The 17,090-nt window shown below is 46.3% G+C and overlaps 1 long non-coding RNA gene across 1 annotated transcript; it reads right to left on the bottom strand.

Moving 5' to 3' along the window:
• Positions 1-625: 625 nt before the first annotated feature.
• On the bottom strand, positions 626-3,492 carry LOC129708413 (uncharacterized). The gene is made up of 3 exons (XR_008725341.1): positions 3,297-3,492; positions 2,053-2,211; positions 626-870 (listed from the first exon to the last, which is right to left on the bottom strand). It is a non-coding gene; the product is annotated as an uncharacterized LOC129708413 (long non-coding RNA).
• Between the last annotated feature and the right edge of the window lie 13,598 nt (positions 3,493-17,090).

The following is a 17,090-nucleotide window of genomic DNA, read 5'->3' as shown; positions in this document are numbered from 1 at the left end:
GGAATGAGACATATTGTTATATGTTCCAGCACCTTCACTTTGTTTTCATCAAGTGGTGGTACAGAGGGCTTTTACTTCTTGTCTGATATCCTTAACCCCCAAGAATGGAAAATCTTGCACCAAATTCTCTGACAAGGTCCCAGTGGAGAGATCTTTATGCTGGAAATGCACAAGGGAGATGACGCAGCACCATCTCCACAGAAACTGGAAACCAAATAAATTGGACAAGCAATTGTCTATTTCCTCCACCAAATAAAATGAAAAATCACCACTTAAGCAGCACAAGGGAGTGTAAGCTGGAGTGAGGAATTCAATATCACAGCAGTTGGAGTGAAAAGAAAGAGTAAGAACAGGTTTAAAGGGTTTAAAGGAAAAAATAAATTAAAAAGTGGTCAAAATTAATTAAAAATATATGTGAGATTCTGCACAAGTAATAGTTAATTTTCAGAGCCTAACTGGTTAAATGATAATAATTGACACTTATGAAAGGAGCTGATTTTCTTTCGCAGCCTATCTACCGAACAGCTACAGGGACCATACAATGCTCAGTGCATTTGAATAGGGAACTGGGAGATTGGATGCTGCCACCTGTATTTGCATAGCTAACAATAAAGCAGACAGGAAGTTATTGATTTCCACATTTAATCACATTTCTACACCCACCACAAATTGCAGTGGCATTTGCACATAAGAAACAGATTATCCCCGCCATTATTCTGACAGACATTCTGTGCCAGGATTACAATTTTATTTCAATCCCACTTAACAAGCAAAAAAAAATTAAAGATCTTGTCTTCGGAATCTGAGGGCTTCACACGCTGGTTAATCCTTGCACCAATCTTAACTCAACCCATGGGTATTCACTTGAAACTGCAACACACAAAGGTAGCAGTGATGTCGGAGATGAATAGACATGGACAGTGATTGGTCTGCACAGATCCAGGAAATTAAAGTGAAGGCAGACTATCTCAAGGATATTCACTTCTTGCTGGACTGCAAATTCTTTATTCCATTCCAGGGCTGGAATTTGAATCACATTCTCTCCATTAAACCTTGAAAACGATTTGTTTTGTTGTTAACCACACGGCTTTAAAATATGGGATTAAATTTGTTTTAATCCATCACGACAACACTTGCAGCTCTTTTGTCCTGTTCCAAGGTGATTGTAACAATCCGATTTTGAAAGTGATGATGAGATGAGTTTGGAAAGGTGAGCAAATGTTAATCACAATACAAACTAGGTCATTGTATTCAGTACTGTCTATTCATTCCATTGACTTACATTGTTACTTGTTTAATTGTACAATCTATCACCCATTTTGCAAAACGAGAAACTGCTGGAATTCTCTGGGCGATTAAAATTCTATCAAAATCTGTTGGTATTGCAGCTGGTTAGATTGGATGCAGTTAAGGAGCTGTAGCTAGTAATTTCTTATTTCCTAACAAACATGAATCATCACTCCCTCAGCGATGCCAGTGAGTTTTACACACAACTGAAATATCTACATTACAAGCAGCAGGCACAGTGTGATTTTTCATCCAGCCAGTGCAATAAAACCCACTCCAGGTGGGTCCATAACGTGGTCATAGTTCCATCAGAGACACTCCCTGATCTTCCTGAGTCTAAAAGCGTTTGGAGAATGAGCCGAGGTGCAGAAAACCCCCATGAAGCCAAAGACACAAACCATCAAATTTCCAGTTATTCATTCTCTCCTTATACTGTCACCAACAGTCAAAGACACATAGAACATGCTGGATATTTTTAAAGATCATGTTTTGTGGCCTGTACTATAATATTTTATTTATTCTGGACTTTAAGATCCACCCTTCTCTGCATGTCTCAGCCACAATCCAGCTGATCACAAATATCTACAAGGTCACATCTCAGGGACAATACGGATAGCTTTTGAATGACAATTTGGAAGAGACTGCACTGGTTGAATCACAAAGCAGATGATCTGGTGGCAGAGGTGGGGCAGAAAATGCTGACCCATCGCAGTAACGTTTAGTATGACACAATTGTTACAAAAGGCCACTGATCTGAAAGCTTACCTCTTGTGCCTGATCTGCTGAGTATAAGTGAGTTCGGTATTCCGACTGCGCATGCCCAGGTCATAGGTCACTCGAGATAAACATTCTCAGCAGCCGAGCTGCGGCGTGTATACAGACCTGCATTTCATCCGTGGTCAGGATCGAACCTGGTCTCCGGCACTGCAAGCACAGTTGAATTGTTACTGGAGTTAGCGACACTGGTTCTCTCTTCTCCACTGGTCCATGCAGAAATCTCAGCAGCGACAATCTAATGAATCATGGTCTGGTCCCGCTCAGCCTGGGTGTATGGGTTCCATTCTCACTCGGGCTGCCCTCCCGGGTTATTCAGGGTTATTATACAGGGGCGAACCACACACCCCTCTCCTGCATAACCCCAGGAGGCAGATTTGTGAGCTTAGTCTCACTACCGTCCCCGTCCCCTCCCGAGTGTCCCATCCCTGTCCGGGGGCGGCTGGAGATATCCAGGGTAACCCTGGACTGATGGGACACTGATGGGACAAAGTGGTGGCCGCAGGCTTACAGCCAGCGTGGAGAAGAAGGTCTAACTCCAGCTCAACTCTGCTCCAACCCCCGAGGAACCCGTTCCTCGATGGGCCGGGGACCGTCACCTGCACCTCTCACCTTATCCAGTAGCTGTCGGTTAACCCCCTCAGTGCCGGCGAAAGCCGAGCACCAGTCATCAACGGGGATAAACACAAAATGCTGCAGTAACTCAGCGAGTCAGGCAACATCTCTGGTGAAGGGGTCTTAACACGAAACATCACCTATTCCTTTTCTCCAAAGATGGGAAGCGTTCTGCGGAATTCCAGAGGGTTGGTTTGTGATGTCAGACAGAAATAAGATCAAATTCATGTTCATAAAAGAGCGACGCCTGTCCCTGGTTGAAGGAGAGGCGGCGGGGAAAGAGATGGGGTGAGGGATGGTATACTAGACTCGCTGAATGTCCCTATCCAGCTATCTAGCAAGTTAAACAATTAATCCATTAAAGACCCGTAGACACGAGATGTCGTTGATTCTTTACTGTATTCAACTGTGAAACTGTAACATACAAGCAGAAAGGGAAATCGCATATTTAGTAACGTTATACACTTGGTATAGAAACATAAACTATGATGCCACCACTAAATACAGTGCTGTTATGTAAGAAACCAGCCAGGGCACATGAAACATTCTTAACTGTGTTAATAATAGCAATCCTGCACAATAACGTATAAAAATGCTGTTACACAAACATGATTACTCACAGACAATGCGTCTAACAAACTGGTGCAGTGGGATGGCAGTAAATTACACACTGGAATTACAGTCTACACCATGCAGTACTCTCCCTGGGCTGGGCTTCCTGGTTTATGACAACTTCCTGCCTAACAGGAAAGGTAACTCAAAGCTGTAGGAACCTGAACATCCAGCAGGTGGCATTAATACCTGTAAACAGAAAGTGGTCCAACACACTCCCCGCCTGGGGTCTCCCAGACCCCATGCAAATCTCCATTTAACCCCCAGAGTCCTCGGGAGACAGGAGGAGAACCACTTTGGTGATTGGGCGGACGTAGAGCTTCTGGGACAGACCGTGATCCGGGGTCAGCTTGGATGTCATCCGTGGGAACGAACCTCCACTGATGAGATGACGAAAACTGATGGATGCGTTGGATACGGCTGTGGACGTATGTGTAAATCACCTTGACCGGTTACAGATGTACCCTAGTACTACTTTGCTGTCCGTGTGGTAGATGATGGCATCCATCTCCTTCACAATCGTCTCTGCGATTTTGACAGCCAAGACCGCTGCGCACGATTCTAGTCTTGGAATAGTGAGCTCTGGCTGGGTTGCCAGCTTTGCTTTGCCAAAGATGAAGCCAAAACCTCCGTTATTGGCTTGCCTGATGCATCCGAGAACAGATAGAGCTCCTGTTGTAGCATGCTCAACTTTGAGAATGTGGTGTAGGGGCGTGGAATCTTTAGCATCTGTATATCCTGGCTCGCGTCCCTCCACTTGGGTAGGTCTATGTGCTCCACCAAGACCTACACCGCCAACAACTACCCATCCCAGATCCAGCTTCTGGGCGTACGGGGCATTGTTGGGACCATTAATTAGTTTCCTCACTTTATGCACCTGCAGAATATCTCTTCCCAATAGGAGCAGTATTTTGGCGTTTGGGTCCAGTGGAGGAATCACGTTGGCAATGCATCTGAGATGGCTGTGGTGACGCGCAGCATTGGGAGTGAGGATCTCGGCACGGTTGTTAGGGACTTGATTGCATTCTAGGAGTGGAGGATGAGGGAGCAATGTCTTCTCGTCCACAGACTCCACCACGTAGCCGCAGGCTGTTCTACCTGGACATGACTTCAGAATTAAGGGACAGAAGTTTAGGGGTAATATGAGGGGGAACTTCTTTACGCAGAGAGTGGTGGCGGTGTGGAATGAGCTCCCAGTGGAAGTGGTGGAGGCAGGTTCATTGGTATCATTTAAAAATAAATTGGATAGGCATATGGATGAGAAGGGAATGGAGGGTTCGGCATGGAAAAAAAAAACTTGTAGGGCCAAGATGGCCTGTTTCCGTGCTGTAATTGTTATATGGTTATAGGGTTACCTGCAGTCTGCTTGAGCCCGGCACATGTCCGCAGTGAATATGGATTTTACTTCGGAGTCACGTGAGTGATTCCGTGAAGAACCCACCCAGTGCGCTGTTGCGGCATTATCGCACAGCTGTGCACACGCGGCCAGCGGGAGTCGGGCGCTCCCGCAAACCAAGGAACCTGAGGTAAGTACCTACCTTAATCGGGCCTTGTGGTTTTTTGTTCCAGGGGGAGCAAAGCAGCAGAGGAAGCGGCCCCCGTTCGACTCCAGCGAAGGAGCCGACAGTGGAGGGGGATAGGCGCATACGGGACCGCACACGCTGCGGACCGCTGACAGGGAGCTGCGCTGATGCCGGTCCGCTGAACAGCTGTTTGGTTAACAGCAGCGGACCGGAGGGAAATTAAAAAAACCCGACCGGCAGCCCTGCAGACTCCTGACAAGGAGAATCGCCGCCCAGGAACCGCTACAATGCTGCCTGAAAAACGGCAGGCAGCCTCTAACTACAGGTAAGACAAAACCTTACCAAAAATTTAGGTTCTACAGGAACCAACTTCCTCCAATACTGGAACAGGCTGGAGACAGCAAAAACAAGTATGTCTGTCTCCCCAAGCCAGAGGAGGTCATGGAGTTACAAAACCTCCAGGAAAACGAGGGGTCACTGGCTGAATGCCAAGGGAGCTGACACTCCTACCCCAGTGCTATTGCACTAGCCATCTCCCTTGTCGAGGGATTGATGCAACAACGGAGTTTGAGCTATGCCTCCTCCAATTTATAGCACACCCTTTTGCTCCCTCTTTTGAGGCTAGCTAAGGAGGCCAGGGCTGGGCTGGCTTAAACGCTGGGCAGGCGGACGAGAACAGGAGTATGCCAGGGGAGCAGGATCAGGAAGAGCTGCTGGGTGTCGTGGGCCACTACATGGCTCCTCCACGCGACCATCTTCCCAAACAAAGCCCTGCAGGAGTAGGCCTTTCTAGAGGTAAAATGCAGGCAGCTGGGTCAGCAGACTCGCAGACAAGAGCTAAAAGCAGCGAATTCTGAAGCTCCTAACAGAAGGGTCAAGATGTCACCGCCTTTGCTCGTTTTTTCCACGGATCATACTCACCTGGCAGGCGAGACGCCATGATCACCAAGGTGGTTCTCCCAGGATGAGACTATCCCGTTGCACTACGAGTGTGCTGACGCCTAAGATGTTCCCAAATTTGGGATACTCGACTGACATTTGTGCATATAAGACCTGCCCTCAACCCCAAATATACGGGGCTATGCAAACCGCTGCTGCGGGAAGAGAGGCAGCTAAGCCTGTGTGCCTCATGAGGGCAGGCCATGGAACGAGCAGGACATCACATCCAACACCTAGCTGGCAGCACCCCTCGGCATCCACCAGCAAATATCGAACAAGGACTGGTGAAAGCCTGGCGACCGCCTCACATTACCCCCAAAGTTCTTTTTAGACAGGGGCCCAGAGCGGAGCCGTGGGAAAATGCGCCGCTCCACCGACAGCACCAGCATACCAGCAAAATTAAGCCTTCATGAGAAAACAATGAACATGGAGGTAGGTAGTCTGGTTCCTCCCAGTTTACACAAAATAAGGAGTGTTCTACTAACTGCGGGGGGGAGGGGGCATTTACACTTGTTGATAAAAGCATGGGGTGCTGTCACAAATAACTAATATATACTCAACAGTATTAGTGGATAAAAACTTGAATTCAAATTGGGCATATTACCGCCAGTTCAGCAATGCGCCCAAAGGGCATTTTCTCCCTCTAAGAAAGAGAAGCGAGAAGGTCAAGCTGAACTAGAAAGGCTCATTACTAAACGGATCATGGGAGTAAACATGAACCATTGGAATTTGTATCGAATATATTCACCAAAACTACAAAAGATGGTGAATGTAGCATCATCATTGACCTAATATCACTAAATAAATCTGTTGAGTATATACACTTTAAGATGGAGACGGTTTTTGTCACTGCCAGACATCTGATCTCCAAAGGATACCTTATGGCAAGCATTGATATGGAAGATGCAAACTATCTTATACCCATACACTAGGATCATTGTAGATACCTAAAAAAATTACCTGGATAATGGACATCCCGGTTAGGGCAACTATGGGAGTATAGAGCATTCCCAATGGTCTAACCTCAGCCCTAAACTATTATAAACATTAAAAATAGCCATGAAAATATTAAGAAAACAAGCATAATCATGGCATATATTGGATGATATCCTCATATTATGGGAAACAAAGGAATTAGCTGTGGCAGCAGTTCTAGCTACGAAACAGCTCCCTAAAGCACTGAGGTTCATCCCACGCCCAGATAAACCAGAATTGAAGCCGTTAACTACCATGGATTATCTGGGCTTCAATATCAATTCTATCCATATGACTGTTACTTTGCCAAGGTGCTTGGGTCACTATAATCAAATCATGAATGTACCCACTGAAGCTATATCACAATTACAGTGGTGGGCAGACATATGTTTGGCATAGTTTTCAGCCCTATTATTATCACCAATCCCAACTTGGTTATTAAAAACCGATGCCAGTACTTTAGGCTGGGGAGCAACTAAACTCCATATCCAGCACAGGTAACAGATGGACCAATTCAGAATCATCGTTACTACACACACCGGGCATCAACTATTTGGGATTGGTGATCGCCTATTGGGTTAAAAAGCATATGCATTTCAAATGCAGCACGTACATATGCGGTTACGGATTGATAATACTATGGTGGTGGCTTATATCAACCATATGGGGAGCATAAAATCATTATTGTGCAACAAATTGGTCAAACAGATCTGGCAATGGTGTGTCAAAAGACATTTTAACTATCAGCTGCCTATTTCCTAGGAAGCTAGAACACAGTGGGAGACACCACGTCACGGGTAAAAATTTATGATAACATTGAATAGATGTCAAACCCAAAATATCTGCTAAAGGTATTAAGCAGTTTGAACGCCAGATATCAATTTGGTTGCACAAGACGGAATCACCAGTAACCTATGTATGTGACTTAGGAACCAGATCAGAGGCAGCAGCGATAGATGCCTACACGCTGGAAGGGGGAATTTCTGCTTTGCTTTCCTCCCTTCTGCCTCATCAGTCGGGCACTTCGCAATACAGATGGAATCTGTCTCCGAGATATTGAACGTGCCCGACCGGCCTACACAGCCATGGTTCCCAGTTCATCACGACATGGTGGGGAGTCACCTATGGATTTCCATAGTGGACCATGGTTGCTGACTCAACCCAGTATCAGGCATAAGCCACCCATGCCATAAAAACATCAAACTCCTGGGTGTAGGTTTTGAATAGACCTTACCAGGGACTGGGATTATCCAAATGAACCATTACCACCATGTCGGCATCCCTGCGAACAGTCACCAAGAGCAAACATGGGAAAAATACTGCCACGACGCAGGGACAACATACCAAACTATTCAACCACTGACGTATTGGAGTTCCTGGACCATCTACACCATGATCAAAGGTGAGTTACAGTGCCGTATATACAGCATGAAGCGCCTTGTCTGCTTATCTAAAAACAGCAGGACAACAGAGCATGGGATCCCATCCACTGAAGATAAACTTATGAAGGGCAATTATAATAATAAGCCCCAAAAACCCAGGTATACCCATGCATGGGATATCGGTGTGATATTGACATATCTCAGAGAATGGCACCAGCCAGATCCCTCAGTCTTGCTCAATTTATGTTAAAAACGCTAATGCTTATGGCTCTCGTTACGCTCACAGTCCAGTCACTCCATAAAACTAGACTGGATAACATGGTGATTACCCCAGACGGATCACGTTCATCATTCTAGGTCTGGTAAAAACCTAACTCGCAGGTATATGGGACTAGGCGAGATTATGACTTCGGCACGGACTAGAAGGGTCGAGATGGCCTGTTTTTTCCGTGCTGCAATTGTTATATGGTTATATGGACCAGGAACGCCCAATTCACTGGTGGGATTCCGGGCCTACCCACCAGAGTCCAGGTTGAGTGTGGTGACCCATCTACAACAATATATAGACACAATCCACAATCTTAGAGGGAGAGGAAAGCCTATGGGTCAACCACAGAAACCCCAAGACGGGATAACGAGCCAAACCACTTCAAGGTGGCTCAAACAGGTACTGAAAGCTGCCGGAATAGATAATAATACATTTAAATCCCATTCCACTAGGGCAGCATTGATATCAGCGGCTGAACGAATGGACATCCCGGTTGACCACATTCTCAATACGGCAGGATGGTCAAGGGAAACGACGTTCAGAACATTTTTTATTGTAAACCGTTGATAAGCCTGATTTAATTGCAGAAAGAATATTACAAACTGCAATATTAATTTAAGCTCAGGGGAGCTATTTATGTTGTTATTGTTAACAAATACCTTTCTGTTTCTTGTGAAAGCAGATCCATTGGTTGATTACGATAACACTTCCTCCCTCAAAAACTTCGGCAGTGAGTGAAATAAAAACTGTTACACGGTTTGAAATCACAGACCTTTGAAATCTTCACGGAATCACTCACGTGACTCCGAAGTAAAATAGTAAGATTAAACGAGTACTTACCAGTATGAAGTTTGATCTGTATTTTATGAGGAGTTATGATGAGGGATTACGTGCCCTCCGCTCCCACCCTCAATATATAGATCAAACTAATAAACTGATGTCTCACTGATCTTTACTATGTTACTTCAAATATTGTGTCTATCCCGTGATTCCACACCGCTGCTTTGAAGTATGCCGCAACAGCGCACTGGGCGGGTTCTTCACGTAATCCCTCATCATAACTCCTCATAAAATACAGATCAAACTTCATACTGGTAAGTACTCGTTTAATCTTACTATTAAGATTGCCTTTAATCCCAAAGATATTGAAAAACTCAGATGTTGCAAGAGAGCGGTTGCTCTGTTCATCTAAGATGGCGTACATCCTGCGTGCCTCTTGACAACTTCCTTCTGGATAGACTGAGATGAGACATATCTTAGCGGATGCTATCGCGCTGACCCCATCACCGCACACCTCCGTGCACATGGAGGTGATCTCCAGGTTTACCGCTACCTCTTCCTCCCCGCCATGCTCAGATGCGGGGGGAGATGGCTCGGACATCCAAGGGGCTGGGCCTGGATGTAGAACGGAGAGGTGTCTGTCACTGTCGCACTCGGTACATTTCACTTCTGCTGTACAGTTCTTGGCGAAATGACTTGTGGAGGAGCAGCAGCAGAAACAAATGGAATGTTCCTTAAGGCAGTGTTTGCGGTCTTCCAGGCTCTTTTCTCTGAAGGCTCTGCACTTCTTTAATGGATGAATCTTAGCATTAATGAGACACAGCTTGGATGGGTCACTGGATTTCTGTGTCTCAGGAGTTGTTGGAGCCGCTTGTGTCCTGTGGACGGAGACGAGAGTTTTACCATGTCTCTCTATGTTTTCTCTCTGGACCATTGCTGGACGAGAGAGGCAAAGATTGAAGCTGGGATCCGTTCTGGTTTTTGCCTCCGCACGGATAAAGTCGGCAAACACTTTAAATGGGGGGGAAAGAGATGCGGTGGCGGCGTTTATAATTGGATCCAAATTCAGACCACTTTTCCTGGATGTTATAAGGAAGCTTCTCAACAATCGGTGGAACTCCCCTGGAAGTATCAAGGTAAGACAACCCAGGTAGATACCCATCGACCTTTGCCGCTTCGATTTCTAACAGAAGGTCCCCGAGCTCACGTAGTTTGTATGGCTCCTTGATGGTGATCCTGGGAAAGTTCTCAAGCTTGGTAAAGAGGGCATGCTCTATAGACACGGGTGAACCATAAGTTTCTTCGAGCCTCTGCCAAGCCATCTTCAAACCTGCTGTTGGATTCCTCATGTTGACAGCCTTAATTCTTGTTGCCTGCTCCGAGGATTCTTTTCCAAGCCATTTTACCAAAAGATCGAGCTCCTCTCCGGGTGAAAGGCCCAGGCCTGCTATGGCGTTTTGGAAGGAGGATCTCCAAGCCCAGTAATTCTCAGGCTTGTCGTTAAAGGCCGTCAATCCTGTTGTAACGAGCTGGCTGAGGGCAAGGTATCTGGCGAGGTCCATGGTGGTGGGATTGATATCGTTGGTGGCTTGAGGAGAGTTGATAAAGCCGCTGTGCAGAAAGGTTGCCGTTGGCTTTCTATCCTCCAATTTAGGCTCCACGTTTCCTTGCACATTACTGGGATTATGATGCCTATGAAATGAACTGGCCAGATTAGATTTGGTCTGGTGAACGGGCGGCAATGGACAAAATACTATGCTACCACTCTCGATATGATAATCAGTGACATGTTGGCTTGACTTTATGCTGGCTTGCTCTATGACGTAGTCCAGAGTACGCTCGTGCTGGTTTTGAGGGTGAACAGGGCTCGGTGATCTATTATCTGACCCTTGTTCTGCTAATAAACCTGCTTCTATGGTGTCGGCCTCTGCAATGGCTGCTTTCATCTCTTTTTCTTGCTGCAAGGTCTCTAAGGTCGCCTGAATCCGCGCAGCGTCGAACTTCATATCTATCTCTCTCTGAGCTAATGCTGCTCTGGCTTCGGCTGCTTTTGCTTTAGCCCGTGCTTTAAGGGCGGCCATGTTGGCACTGGAACTGGCTGCAGAGGAGTAAGAACAAACGCTGAGAGACTTGGCTTCATTCTGTGAAGCGTTGTATTGGTTGCTTGTTGCCATGGCGTTGAGGTGTGGACGGACAATGTGATGATGTGAGCCACCCTGTAGTACAGCTTGTTGTGGTGCTGTCTTTTCACTATACTGGACTCGCTGAATGTCCCTATCCAGCTATCTAGCAAGTTAAACAATTAATCCAATAAAGACCCGTAGACATGAGATGTCGTTGATTCTTTAGTGTATTCAACTGTGAAAATGTAACATACAAGCAGAAAGGGAAACCGCATATTTAGTAACGTTATACACACCTGGTATAGAAACATAAACTATGATGCCACCAGTAAATACAATGCTGTTATGTAAGAAACCAGCCAGGGCACATGAAACATTCTTAACTGTGTTAATAATAGCAATCCTGCACAATAACATATAAAGATGCTGTTACACAAACATGATTACTCACAGACAATGCGTCTAACAAACTGGTGCAGTGGGATGGCAGTAAATTACACACTGGAATTACAGTCTACACCATGCGGTACTCTCCCTAGGCTGGGCTTCCTAGTTTATGACAACTTCCTGAATAACAGGAAAGGTAACTCAAAGTTGTAGGAACCTGAACATCCAGCAGGTGGCATTAATACCTGTAAACAGAAAGTGGTCCAGCACAGATGGGGAAAGATGGGAAGAGATGGGGAGAAGGAAGGGGAGAAGGAAGGGGAGAGGAAGGGGAGAGTGGAACTCGATATCGCGGCTTCACTGCAGTTCCCGGACACCCCGTCTCCTCAAGAACTTCCCAGCATTAGGACAATCCCCCCATCCTCCCGCCCTGGACTGGAGGGAGGGTCTGGGGGACATTGGCCACCTCTGCAACCAAAGTGTAAACCCCGGCACTCCCCGCGGAATGTTTTTTTCCCCGATTGACCTTTGACAAATCCCATGATTCCTTGCATTTTTTGTAATACCGAACACGCTTATTCCCAGATTTTTCTGCTCTGAGTCATCCGGGTCATACAGCAGCGAAACAGGTGCTTAGGCCCAAATTGTCTATTCTGAGCAAGATGGCCCATCTACGTCAGTCCCATCAGCCCATGTTTGGCCTATATGCCTTTAAACCTTTCCTGCCAATGTACTTGTACAAATGACTTTTGAGTGTTGCTATTGTGCCTGCATTCAGTACCTCCTCTGGTAGCTCGTTTCATAAACCCACCTCCCTCTATATGAACAAATTACCCATCAGATCCTATTTTACTTCGGAGTCACGTGAGTGACTACGTGAAGACCCCGTCCAGTACGCATGCGTGCCCCATATCGCCTATCGCATTGCGTGACGACTGGCAGGGTGAACGTGATTCTCCTGCCAGCAACAGACCTGAGGTAAGTTTGTTTTTTTACCTTTCAGGTTAAATCTTCTTCCAGGAACCTCCACTTAGAGGTTCTGCTAAAAGTCCGGGGCAAAGTCGGGACGGAGGGGAATCCCCAGTCTCGAACTTCTAGGGAACCCCGGTTACGGGGAATCCCGCGCACAGACCTAGACGCTCGGAACTGCGGAATGCGGGTAGCGAGCGACGGTGGATTCACCTATGAGCCGCTGGCGGTGGTGCCAGCGGCTTCATATTGGTGCCGGGGGCACCTGGACAGCCACTCCGGAGACCGCGGGAAGCGGGGAGTGGATGGCGGTGGATTCACCTTCGAGCCACCGGCGGTGGTGCCAGCGGCTTCATATTGGTGCCGGGGGCACCTGGACAGCCGCTCCGGAGAACGTGGAATACGGGGAGGGACCTGAGAACCCGCTCCGTAAACTGCGGGATGCGAGGAGCAGACGGCAGTAAGTCACCTACTGTGCCGCTGGCAGTTAAACCAGCGGCTTCATATAGGGTGATTTCACGAAAGGTCACTGGAGGGTAGATCCGCACCCACGTGACTAAAAATCTCAACTGGAGTACATGCTATACATCCGGTACATGTTAGTGAATGGGAAAACACACACTTTCCCACCCGTTAAAAACATCGAAAACGGCCAGTTTTTGAGCTGCGATTTACTGTGCCAGTCGGGGTGACCGTGAGGCACAGCTATTTAGATTTACAGTCCAAAAAAAAGATAGAAACTAAGGTAAATTAAAGAGGGAGCTGAAGGTGCCAATCCAGTGGAAGTGAACAGCGGACATTTGCCGTGGAGATTTAAAGGTCCAAAATATCGAGAATTATCGCGTTTGCTCACTGAATTTCATCAAAAGTAAGGCATTATTGACCCCCCCCCCGACTTTGTAAATCGCGGCTATCCCTTTTATAGGGACCGCGGGGATATCCCGGCTGCAGTTACTGCGGGGATACCCAGATCGGGGGAGGAGGGGGGGAAAGAAAGCCCTGACTGGAGAACACCGTGGAGAAGCCCTGTTATAAGGGACCGCGGAGAAAAAGCTCGGGGGAGTAATAACCCGCAATCGAAGTGTTTCTGCAAGGACCACAGAGGAACCCCAGCTGTAACAAACCACGACCATGAGACCAGGCTCGGGGGGAGCGTTGCCCCGCAGCAGAAGGTTTAAAAAGGACATGCAGGTAAATTTCTTATTCAAAGGTCGTTTTGTGCTATTTTGTGAGAATATGTTACAGGAATGAACCGCATCCAGACTGACTGCGGAGGACCGTGGAATTGCGGGCAGTCAGCAGCTGTAGACTGCACCTGGATCGCTATTGATCAGCAGTCTCCGACCTGGCACGTGCACAGTCGGAATCAACACCTCAGACTGGTGAGAAAGCCAAGCAGAAGTCGGACAGGCCGAAGACTTGGACGAGTCAGGCTGTGAAGACTCACTGCCGGCGGGAGCAACTGTGATCGCATATCCCGCATGGAGCGGTTGATGGATCAGAAGCTCCAATGTGAAATGCTGGTATATGGAGTCTAGTTACCAGGGGGTCCTGGGAGGCCCATGGCAGCACCTTACTGAGGGCTGCATAATCGACAGAGGGAAGTATTAGGAGTCACTTCTGGGCTGACTATGAAGAAACCACAAGTGTGCAGGGGATGCAGGAACAACACTACCAACAGCAGGAGCTCGACGAGTGGCCGTCGGGTTCAGGAAGGCCACATCATCACGCAAGACCTCACATCTTCGGCGGCAGCACCCCTACGCACCCACCAGCAAACCACGATGAACTGAAGCTGGTGAAAGCTTGAAGGCCGTACAACCAGGACAAAGGTCTTTTTTAGGCCACAGCCCATTACTCGAGCTCCTCTACCTCCCAGGAGCAGATGTAAAATCATGCACACAAGTTTGAGGCAGCTCCTGGGTCGGGTTGCACAAGTCCTCCCATTCGAATAAAGGTATGGAACCTCATCGATGATGTCTCCTGTCACGGATACAAGTTGGTAATATTAAACTGGTTTGAATATTTACACTGGTTTGGGATAACACTAGATTAGTTTTTACTGCACACAGGTATAGTTGGAGTTGCCTTTCAAGACAAGGCTCACAAGAATGGGATGTGGACTGATCATTGTCAACAGCCTCAACCCGCATGTGCAGTATAGACTTTTCTGAATAACTTCCATGTGATCATTTCCGCTCACAGGGTTGAAGATATTTGAAATTTAACTGGATGAGGCAATGATACACTCAGTAATGGGCTAACTCCAGTTTCCAGATTATTTACCAAATCACTACTATCAGTGCTTCGGTTGCACAGAGCTAACAAATAAGTAGCATGACCAATCTGGATGATATTGAACATACTGTATTTTACTAAATTAGCCTTATCAGCCACATAGCTATATTTGAGGAATTGGTTCTCACCCGTCCAGTTAAATTTAAATCGTTGATACCAACTGAAACTATTGATTATTGGGATAAAATCATCCATTTATTGGTCTGGGATCAGCTCTGAGACAAAAAATTAGACCTCTGCTATTTTTAGTTGAAACAATCAAAGTCACAATGATGGACAGCTTTGCTCCACTAAAACCTCTTATCCGTAAATCTTCAGTCATTTCCAAACTGATGCTATTGCCCAAAGATGGGTAATTTACTAATACCATCTCTAGTTATGGAGGCAGATGGGATTAGCATGAGTTATCAAGTGTTCAGTCATGGTATCAACTGCCAAAAAGGACACCAGGTGCATTCTGTGCATTAAAGGGTGTGTGGATATGCATATATGGCATGCACAAGTCCAAGGTGATACACTTTGGTGGTGGTATATGTTAATCACAAAGGTACAATCAAATCAAAGTATCCAGTGATAGTTTTACCAAACCGCATTTAGCACTGGCGTATTATTATGCAAAATCAATGACAACACAGAATGAATGTGTGATCACAAAGTATTTAATGACAATGTGGATTGATAGAACACTAACTATTGAGTTGCTTGCATCCAGTTTCAATCAACAGTGAACGAGGCATACAGTGGCGAAGGGTGCATTCTTGCTACACTAGGAACGAATGTTCTTTTATATCTTCCTCCATTTGGCCTCAATAGACGAGTCTTGCAAAATTCAGCAAGATTCCCGCTTCCGGGTTTTCATAGTGCCTGCCTGGGTTATATACCTATGGCTCCTGCTGAGGCGAAGAATGAACATAAAACCTTACATGGTTAATTCCGGATAAAAAGATGCTGGTTCAGTTGTGATGTTGAAACCATCCTCTGCATGATATAATCAATTCATAGACTTACAGACTCTGAGAGATCGTTTCTGCGGCTCGGGTTGTCAAACCATAAGCGTTAAGAGTGCTCACTACAGATTGCAGGGATAGCACCAAATAGCAGCAATCTGCATAGGAGATGGGATGCATTGTTTATGCTTCCTTACGTTTAACTCAGCACGGATGACTGACACATTAAAATTCCGTTTTATGGGATTATAACATTAAGTTACTATTCCATTATTGTGCCTTAAGTACCTCCTCATCATTTGGCTGAGGAGTACATAAACCACTCTGTCCGATCTCACCCTCTGATATCCAGAATATGAAGGTATCGTCAGCTTCAAACCTCCCAGGCTTAGGGACGCAGAGATATGTGTTGTTAACATTGTACTACGTCACTTCACCGATGGGCACCAGCAACATCCCTGTCCATGGTCATACTCGCGTACTAGTGATTACGCCATGGCACTGAGTACAGCGCTATGGGTCCAGTCATTGCAACACTGGATAGGATGATCATATCTGCGGGCTAAAATAACATGTTTTGTTTATGATTAATCAAGCGGATTAGACAGGGACACAAGACCAAACTAGAGTTACGTATCCCATGGACCTTGGGTCGCGTGTGATCACGCATTTACACCAGTATGTCAAGGTTCCTAAGAGCCTTATAGACTGACAGCAATATTATTAATTACATAAAATCTTGTTAGAAGGAATCACTATGAACCTTCTCCAGATGGTTATATGGGTCTGGCATATACAGGAGTGTACATTGATATTGAGTCTCACTCCACCAGGACCGCTGTACCTCAGCAGCAGGGATGAACCACATCCTGGCGGTTGCAGGATGGTCAAACTATTGATCTGTCCAAATAGTCAGAATAAACCTATTGCCAGATCAGGGGTATTTGCCAACTCTATGTTAGGTATGGTTCATACTTCCTCCAGGTTGATGGAGGTTACTATTGCCACTATTATTCATTAATAGCATCAACATGTCTATATCTATGTCATGTCTGAATGCATTACCATATAACCATATAACAATTACAGCACGGAAACAGGCCATCTCGGCCCTACAAGTCCGTGCCAAACAATTTTTTTTTTCCCCTTAGTCCCACCTGCCTGCACTCATACCATAACCCTCCATTCCCTTCTCATCCATATGCCTATCC

Source organism: Leucoraja erinacea, chromosome 23 (genome assembly GCF_028641065.1).
Source record: "Leucoraja erinacea ecotype New England chromosome 23, Leri_hhj_1, whole genome shotgun sequence".
NCBI lineage: Eukaryota > Metazoa > Chordata > Chondrichthyes > Rajiformes > Rajidae > Leucoraja > Leucoraja erinaceus.
Note: the sequence above shows the minus strand (reverse complement) of the source record. Positions and strands in the feature narration are given on the sequence as shown.